Here is a 10,172-nt window from a genome sequence, read left to right as displayed (position 1 = left end):
TTGAGGTGACCTTTAGATACCAACTATTTTCAAAGAGTTTCTCCAACACACGTTCCCTTAAATCTACCTTCAGGGCTACTAGGGAGAAGGTTCGCGATCTCCTGCTTAGTGCATCCGTCACCACATTCTCCTTTCCCTTGATGTATGAGATCTCAAAATCATACTCACTCATGAATTCGCTCCACCGCCTTTGTCTGACATTCAAATCCCTTTGAGTGAAGAGATGCTTCATGCTTTGATGATCTGTTCTTAACTCAAATCTTCTCCCAATGAGGTAGTGTCTCCACAGTTTCAAGGCTAACATCGCTGTTGCTAATTCTAAGTCATGGGTAGCATACAACTCTTCATGTTTCTTCAATTTTCTAGATGCACAAGCTATTACTCTGCCTTCTTGCATCAATACTGCACCCAATCCTTGCGCCGAAGCATCGGTGCACTAGTTAGTAACCTCTTTAGTTCTGTGAAGGCAGTGTCACATTCATATGCCCATTCATACTTGACCCCTTTCATTTTAATGTGGTGATGGGTTTTGCAATCCATGAAAACCCTTCCACAAACCTGCGATAATACCATGCCAGTCCCATAAAACTACGTACCTCATGGGCATTTTTTGGTACTGGCCAATCCATTATGGCTTTCACCTTTTCCAGGTCAACTGAAATCCCTTCTCCTGAAATGATGTGCCCAAGGTAATGAACTTTCTTCTAAAAGAAGGAATATTTTGACAATTTCCCATACAATTGATTTTCCCTTAAGCAAGTCAATACCACCCTTAGGTGCTTTTCATGCTCCTCTTCATTCTTGGAATAAACAAGAATGTCGTCGAGGAAGACTTGCACAAATTGGTCCAAATACTTCCTGAACACACCATTCATGAGGCTCATGAATATTGTTGGTGCATTAGTTAAACCAAATGGAACAACCAAAAACTCATAGTGCCCAAACCGAGTTCGAAATGTAGTTTTTGAGATGTTGTCCTCCTTAATCCTCAATTGGTGGTATCCAGATCGTAGATCGATCTTTGAGAAAACTGTTGCTCCCTTCATTTGATCAAATAGGTCATCTATTCGAGGTATTGGGTACCTATTTTTTATTGTGGCCCTATTTAAGTCTCTATAATCTATGCATAGCCGCAAGGAACCATCCTTCTTCTTGACAAAAATCACTGGTGCACCCCAAGGTGAAATACTAGGTTTGATAAACCCCAAGTCTAAGAGCTCTTTTAACTGCATATGCAACTCACAAAGTTTTGGAGTTGTCATCCTATAGGGTGTCTTAGATATTGGTTCTACACCAGGCTTTAGGTCGATTGTGAAATCAATCTCCCTTACAGGAGGTAATCTAGGCAATTCCCAGGAAAAACATCCTTGAATTCTGACAAAATCGGATGTTGATCTAGGGAGGGTCCTTTCTGGTCACTTATAGCCTCGAACACATAAAGTTTGCAACCTTGTCGGAGACAACATCTTACCTTCATCATGGATATGAATCATAGCAACAATCCCCTCTTGATTCCAAAGATCTCAATTGGCCTACCATCATCATCTAAACAAATCACCTTCTTCTTGAAACAATCTACCAAAGCTCGATGAGCTTCTAGCCAGTCCATTCCAATAATTACATCATACGTCCCCAATGTTGTGACGTATGCCTTCAACTTAGTCATACACACCCGGAGGTTTACCTGACATTGGTCAACACTAGGTTCTTCGCAGAAGCCATCTCAACTTGTTTAAAGTCATCGTGCTCATAGGCTGCCAATCCACATTTTTCTAATGCAACTGGTGAAATGAAGCTATCTGTAGCACCAAAATCAAACAAAATTGTAACTTTTACTTTGTTTATCATACCTGAGGTTTCTACCACGGCAAACTGGTGTTCAACTTGTTGGTTATCAACTGCTGCATAGATTCGATGGTGGCTACTTGCCTCCCCCCCCCTCACTGGTGCTTTTCCTTCTCTATGGTTGTTACCAGCTTGTAACTCAGGGCAGTGCCACTGGCAATGAGGTCCTCTACATCCCCAACAAGTGATGCGTGGTAGACCTTGAACCGAATGTTATGGAGTTCCTTGGAAAGAGTTCCTTCCCTTGGGACCCCTGCCCCTACTTGTTGCTCCTCGCGTATGGCCTTGGTTTGAATGCACCCTTGAAGCTGCGGGTGAAGTTGCACTAGCAACCATTGAAATCCCCACTGTTGGTGCTCTGGGTACCACCCTGTTTCCATATGGTGGTGGCCTCAGAATTCCTCCCCTTTGGAAGGTACGAGGGGCCTTCCCCATAAATCTTGGTTGGTGTGGAAAAATGGTTTTGTTTTCACCCTTTAAGTCTAAGTGTTCTTCGACATAACGAGCCTGTTCCACAGCTTCTACAATTGAAGATTGTTTCCACATTCGAACCATTTCCCTAATCTTAGGGTTCAATCCATAAATATAATGATCTGCATGGTGCTGGTCAGTATCCATGTAGGAGACATACTTGACTAATTCCATGAATCTAATTTCATATTCCTCCACCGTACGATTTCCCTGTACCAGGGCATGGGAGGCTCCTACCTGCTGTTCTTCATAATATGCTGGCAGGTACTTTTTCCTGAATCTCTCCTCAAATAATTCCCAAGTAACTGTGTCTAGAGTGAGGTGTAGTTGACGCTCCAAGTTAACCCACCAATTCAGAGCACTATCTCTGAGTTGGAATATTGCTATTTTAGCTTTTGAATTGGAATTGTAATCCCTTAGTGCGAAGCACCTTCTCATTCCTTCTAACCAGGCTTCTGCATGTTCGCTGGCACGGCCTCCTGCAAACTCCGGGAGTTTAATCCTCTGGAGCTCCCTCGTAATGTCCTCAATTGGAGGTCCTCTATCAGAGTCTCTAGATCCCTCGAGATTCCCTAACCCTGATGGAGGGTGTTCCACTTCCACTTCATTTGTTTGGCGCCCTTTTAAGGTCTCATTAATTGCTTCTAGGGAAAGCAAGATGAGAGTCAACTTCGGTGAAGGTAATGGGTTATTTGTAGGAGGTCCTTATGATGACTCTCCGTGACCTTGATTTCTTCGCGTCCTCACCATTTTGAATTGTTCAAAATCTGCATGATACCTAAGACTTATTAGCACAACTTAGGGCCTTCTCAATTCTTACTCAGCTCACACATGTTTTGCATAATGATAGATGCAAGTTTTCCTTTTGTTATACTTGTAAATGACTATTTCTAATATAGAGATGATAACCGTGGGTCTACTAAATCCTCCCCCATTGTTATCTAAGCCAGTGCTACCACGCATTGCTAGTCACCCTTAAATATCCTTAGATATTCCTAAAAAATCATACTAAATCCATATTATACATTTTGAGCATTCACATAATCATTTTTTTTTTCTTTTCTAAATATGACTAATTCTATTAATATAACAAAAATGGTACAAGGAGACACCAGCCTCTGCAAAGCAAGCCTCAGATTATGCCATGTTTAACAACCAATAACTGAAAGTGACTGCCCGCACCGGGGAAACCAGTCCAAAACTAGAAGTGTTTGTTGTGCACGCAGGGGTAGCAACCTGTAATGCCAGAGTGGAATAGTTTGTCGAACAAACATCAAAATTAACAACATTTACATAAAAGAAAAAAACAACAGAATAAACCCCCGAGGTTGGGAGGCGGGAACCCAAAACCTGAAAAAAAAACTTTGGCCGGGTAGGTGTCATTAGTAGGAGGAGGTTCTTCTACTATCAGACACCTATAGGCTTCCATGCCATCTTCCTCGTCCTGTTGATCTCTCGGCGTTGCTTCCATAGTCTTGAAGCGGCCTGGATTATTGCGTCCTTGAGTTGCGCCTGTGCGGTCCAGAGCTTCTTCATGGCTTCTGTGCGTCCCTGAGCTGCTGCCAGGGGCTTTTATTTTGCTGGTGTTGGTCCTCTCCTGAATGTTGCGAGCTGGGACTTCAGAGCTTTGAGGCTCCTCTCTAAAAGCTACTGAAATGGTTGCAATTATGCATGGGCGTTCCAGTGTGCAGAGAAACTGGAATTGGGCAGAGTGACTGGGTTGCAGAGACGGGACAGAGACAGCAGGAGGCTGTGGAGCATCTTCAGCATGCCGAGAACCCACCGTCTGAGCTCGCCCCCGACTGCTGTAGGTGGCTGGATAATGTCCCGTGATATGAGCCGTCGTCAAGGGGGAGGAAGAGTCAGAAGGGGTCAATTCAGAGAGGGACAGGGAGGGGGGACAAATTGCTCTTCCTCTGCTACTGCCCCTCCTGCAGCGCATCCTGTGACGCAGACGAGGCATGTTTACCTGGTCGAAATTGGGCAGACGAGGACGAGGAGGAGCAGTGCTAGGGATTGAATGGCCAGTGGGAGCAGGAGGACCAGTAATCCACTGTTCAGAACCAAGATTCAAGGCTGAAGCATCAGTTCGAAGGCAGCAAAGAAGACTCTGCGAGAAGTGGGCACCATCTACCATCTCAATGCAGCACAGAATTTGGCATCGTCTTCCCGTTGTCGTGTGTGAGCTTGGCTCTACAGCAGTAGGGAGACAGTTGCAGTTCAGAGGAGGTGGAACCGGGGGCAGGCGATCCAAATATGCCATCTTAATAACCAGATTGAGGTTTCCACGGCCCGCGCATTGCATTAAAATGCCATTAATGTCATTAGTGATCTTCTGGGTGGAAGCGTGGGTTGCCAGGTGGTCGCGCCACTTGCCAGCCCAAATTTTATGCGCTGTACCAACGCTTTTAAACACCCGCATCTGGGACATTCACATAATCATTAACTTACCATTTTTAATCACATTATTAGAACTAGGTTCCCTTTTGAAATTTCATCAACAACGTTAGATCAGTTTTCAAGGTGGGTGCCTAGTTGTCTCAATCAACTCAATATTGACATTATTGTTAGATGTATACTATCCAATTGATGTATATAGAATGGCTAATGCTACATGCTTGAAGATAATAATTAAATGAAATGTTTTAGATGATTTATATTCATGGAACCACAACATAAAAGATGGCCTTGTCATTAGTGTTGATGGAACATTGAAGGCATATACAAAGAAAACCGCAAACCTAGATGTTGTTTTACAATTATAAGCATTGGACAATTGTTAAAGAACAAATATCATGACTTATGTGACAAATATACACCACCAACTTGGACCCCATTCATGTGCATTGTAAAAATATTTCTATGTACCTGGGTACAATCTTAATTCATGGTATGGAAACAATTTCCAATTTAGTTAGCATGTGTTCGAATGATACATAGAACTCAAGGCCTTAATTTAAATAGATATGCATTTGATCCAACTAGGATATCGACACATGGATTGGTATACACAACATTATCATAAGCCAAAACCATTGATTCATTGTATCTTCTCAAGGAATTAACACAAGGAAACTTTCATGTGAATGAGAAGTAACCAAAGAAGTAAGATTCTTAGCAATGAATGCAACATGGAAAATAGAACACTTACATAGGCTAGTAAAAAGTATAAATATACATACATATATATATTATTTTTTTCAACTACAATTTTGAACACATAAACTACTATCGCATAGTGACATCCTACAAGATGAATATTTAATGAGCAATTTGATCACACGCTTTTGAAAAATTCATTCAAACTACCCTCTAAGAAATAGTGGATATGCAAATTTCAATTTCAACCTCACATACTTGATTCATAGTGTTCTCTCTTACATACAAAAAAATGCCTAGACATTGCTACAACAAAAGGCTTTTGCAATAATAAAATTGAGTTTAGTGATGGATCAAGGAATCATAAAACAGGGTATGCAGAGGCTTTGGATCCCAATATTAAAATTAAAGTGCCAGATGATGACTATGGTCTTTATGCAATTGACATGTTGGATCCTTCATGGCTACCCAAACTTCTTCACATTAAGGAATTGTACTATTTTCATCATCTAATTGATACACTACTTGACTGGGGTTACGAAAAGGGGGTCACATTATTTGGCTATGGCTTTGACTTTCGACAAAGCAACAGAATTGCTAAATCAATGGATGGATTAAAAGAAAAACTGAAGGCAGCTTACAAGGCTTCTGGTGGAAAGAAAGTGAACACAGTTTCTCATTCAATGGGTGGATTACTTGTCAAGTGTTTTCTTTCACTGTATCCATATGTATTTGAGAACTATGTAAGCACATGGGTGTGCATTTCTAGTCCTTTCCAAGGTTGTCCAGGTGTCATTAATGATTGTCTTTTGACTGGTATGTAATTTGTTTATGGGTTGGAGAGCTTCCTGTTTATATCTCGTTGGACCATGCATCAACTGTTGATTGAATGCCCATCAATATATGAGATGATGACAAATATAGATTTCAATTGGAACAAACTGTCACAAATACAAATTTTGCGTAAGGAATATACAAAGGAAGGGGAATCATCTACTGAACTAGAATCATATGGTCCTAGCAAGAGTATTTCAAAATTCCAAAAGGCACTAAAGGGAAACATGTTGAACTATGATGGGAAGTCAATACCTGTACCATTCAATATGGCCATCTCTGAATGGTCATTGGAAACTCGTTGAATCCTTGATACAGCAAAGCTACCAGATGGAATTAAATTTTATAATATTTTTGGCAAAACACATGAAACACCTTTTAGTGTATGCTATGAACAGAAACTTCCCCGATTGGCAAGCTAGAAGAAATTTGCAGTTCACAGTCTCATTATTCTTATGTGGATGAAGATGGAACTGTTCTTGCAGAGTCAGCAAGAAAACGAATGCCATGACCATGGGACTTAAGGATGATATAGTTGTTATGGAATTGCTCGAGTTACACGGTATTTGAGTGTACTTGTGGAGAAAGCTCGCTAGCTAGATCAGATTGCTCTAGAAATTGAGGCTAGAATCGCTCCATTGGTCACAGAAAGAAAGAAACTATTTAATTAATAAGTAACTATAAAAGAAAATATAAGGGTATTTTGCCATGTTCGCTCTCTGTTTGAAGATGAGGGGGGTACCAGAAATAGATTTCCTGATAATTTTACGATACGAATAAATCTTGGTGGTGGTCATGTTACAAGTTCTAAAAAGAATTTTTATTTTGACAGAGTTTATGGACCTCTTGTTGGCCAAGGGGATTTCTTTCAAGATGTTTAGCCTTTAGTACGGTCTGCTTTTGATGGATACAACATCTTTGTATTTTCTTATGCCTAAATGGCTCTGGGGAAACATATACAATGGAAGGCTCAAGCCATGACCGTGGACTTTATTTTAGGGCGTTTGAGGAGCTATTCGATTTTTCTAATGCTAACGCATATTCTTCTAAATTCGACTTCCATGTTATAATGTTTGAGCTCCCCAATGAGGAGGTTCATGATTTGCTTTCCAACACCAGTGGAAATCCCTCAAAAATGTGTATGGGTCCAACAGAGTTTTCTGTTGAACTTGTACAAGAAAAGTTGAAAATCCAACTGACTTTTGAGTGTGCTAAAATTGGGAATACAAAACCGAGGAGTGACAATATAGCAAGCTTTCACTAGTTGATTTAGCTAGAATTGGGTGTTTGCCTAAGGAGGAAGCTAATGGGGACCGCCTCAAAGAGTTGCTGCATGCACATAAATCATTGTCTGCGTTGGGGGATGTTTTATTTGTTTTGACATCAAACAAAGACCGCGTCCCTTACGACAACTCAAGGCTCACTCCAACACTCTCATATTCTCTAAGTGATGATTCCAAGACTTTGATTATTGTTAACGTGAGTCCCAACCATGTAGAAGTACAGGAGACAATATCATCTCTAAATTTTGCTGCAAGAGCTCGAAATGTTGAACTAAGTCTCCAAAATCATGATACCATGAAGAAGTGGAGAGATGTGGAAAATGAAGCTCACAAGGAGATATATGAAAGAAAAGGAATTTTCAGAGGCAAGGCAAGAGGTTATGTGTTTAGAGAAAGCGCTGAAAGAGGCAGATGATCAATCTCTTCTCTTATTCAACGAAGTAAAAAAAAAACTTGGAAAGTTGCATTTGCATTGCAGGCAGATCTAAAAACAGAGAGTGTAATGCTACAAGAGAAACAGAAATATGAAGAAGAACAGAATGCACAACTAAGAATCAAGCAGCACATATTATGAAGGTTGAACAGGAACATAAGATCTAGTTGCCAGAACACACAACTGTGATTTAAATTCTTGAGACCAAAGTTAAAGAACTAGAAAATAAGCTTGCTAAGGCTCGGGCTACTAAGACAATTGGAGGTGTTGATGGTCACTGGAAGGGTGATTCAGCCAAAAAAGCAAATGGTAATCCGGAGACCGAAAATTTTGAGATTGGCAATGTTTGTTACAGAACCAAACACAAGTCAAGTTGGAGTTGTTCGCAATGGGTCCATTTGGCCATAGGAACAAGTGGTAAACCTATCGGCTAACATTGATACATCTCATATTAACGATATGATAGATGTCATCAATCATTGGGACTTTCTTCACAGTTGTATAATGCTTGAAGGGCCAAGTATCCCAATAGAAGATGTGAAATTGCTTGCTCGTATGCCTATTCTTTCTGGAGCGATAACGTGTATTGGTAAAAATTATGTTGACCATGTTAAAGAAATTGATACATGGAAAACGGTTCCTTCTCGTAATATACCAAAGTATCCCATTGTCTTCACAAGGGCACCATAGTCAGTTATTGGACCGGGAGCTGCAATAAGATATCCTCACTCCATAACAACCCAGGTGGACTATGAAACTGAGATTGCAGTGCCACATGCGCTAGTTGAATATCTAGATTGAATGTTATAGGCAGTCAACATTGTAACTACTGCCGTTTAAAATGGAACAAGTCTTTTCTAAATAATTGATTTTGTTTGAATTGGTAGTTAAGGATAGCAGACCGTGAGAAGCCAATGCATTGAATATATTGAGACAATGACTTATTGAGAGTAAGGTGGAGAAATCATTTCCACATACCTTCTTTTTTTTAATTTAGTGGAGATTCGTGTCTAGTGGGTCTTGGGTCCAGATTTCGAACCCGCTCTGATACCACGTGTAAGGTCCCCTCTTAGTGTCCTTTACGAGATCTATATTTTCTAATTTTAAATGCAATAAAAGGGCAATTATTTATTTTCTAACAAGACATTTAACAATGATAATTTACCATTTAAAATTTAAATCCTACAATTTAAATAGCGAACATTTTAATTCCATCGCTTACATGAGTAATCTATGCATAGAGGAATACCTGTACCGACAGCCTGATGGAGATGCCCTTGAGCTGCTGCTCCCGCTGGAATGCTCATTTTGACTACCGACTAGATTTACCTCCCAGCCAACTAGGAAGTATTTCATAGCCCGGGAAACCTCTACAGCTACCCTAGCCCTCCGAGCCCAAGTCCAACTAGATGTAGTGTGTTCAAAATAAAACAATACTCCCCTCCTCTTTTTCAGACAATTCCTCCAAAACCACAGCCCAACCAAAACCAAAACAAGACCAAGGATCCCCCTTCCTTCCCTCATCTTTCCCCTTTTATGCCCCCTTGTCTTCTCCACCTCAACCACCTCTCATTAATGCCATAACTTCTCCCTCATCCTTACATTTGACTTCTCTTCTCCCAAGTAAACATGAAAGGATATTTGGAAATGTGATATGAATGAAAAATTGGGTAATTAATTGGAGCGGACCATGTCTTCTCACAAATAAATATATTGGGGATGAGAGATGAATATATAAATTGGTAATTAATTGGAGATGACCATGTCTTCTCCCAAGTAAATCTAAGAGGATATTTGGAATGTGATATGAATATAAAATTGGGTAATTAATTGGGAAGGACCATGTCCTCTCCCAATTAAATATTTTGGGGATGAGAGATAAATATATAAATTGGTAATTAATTGGAGAGGACCATGTATTCTCCAAAGTAAATCTGAGAGGACATTTGGGAATGTGATATGAATATAAAATTGGGTAATTAATTGGGGATGACCATGTCTTCTCCCAAATAAATTTGAGAGGACATTTGGGAATGTGATATGAATATAAAATTGGGTAATTAATTGGGGAGGACCATGTCCTCTTCCAAGTAAATATTTTGGGGATGAGAGATGAATATATAAATTGGTAATTAATTGGAGAGGACTATGTCTTCTCCCAAGTAAATGTGAGAGGAGATTTTTGTGGATGTGATATGAATATAAAA

At 40.2% G+C, this 10,172-nt stretch overlaps 1 pseudogene; it reads left to right on the top strand.

The window, feature by feature from the left end:
* Positions 1-5,312: 5,312 nt before the first annotated feature.
* LOC149239941 (phospholipase A(1) LCAT3 pseudogene) lies at positions 5,313-6,760 on the top strand (annotated as a pseudogene).
* The last annotated feature ends 3,412 nt before the right edge of the window (positions 6,761-10,172 follow it).

This window comes from Pinus tabuliformis, chromosome 8 (assembly GCF_031772625.1).
Source record: "Pinus tabuliformis cultivar Carrire ecotype Pingquan chromosome 8, CPIR1, whole genome shotgun sequence".
Classification (NCBI taxonomy): Eukaryota; Viridiplantae; Streptophyta; class Pinopsida; order Pinales; family Pinaceae; genus Pinus; species Pinus tabuliformis.
Note: the sequence above shows the minus strand (reverse complement) of the source record. Positions and strands in the feature narration are given on the sequence as shown.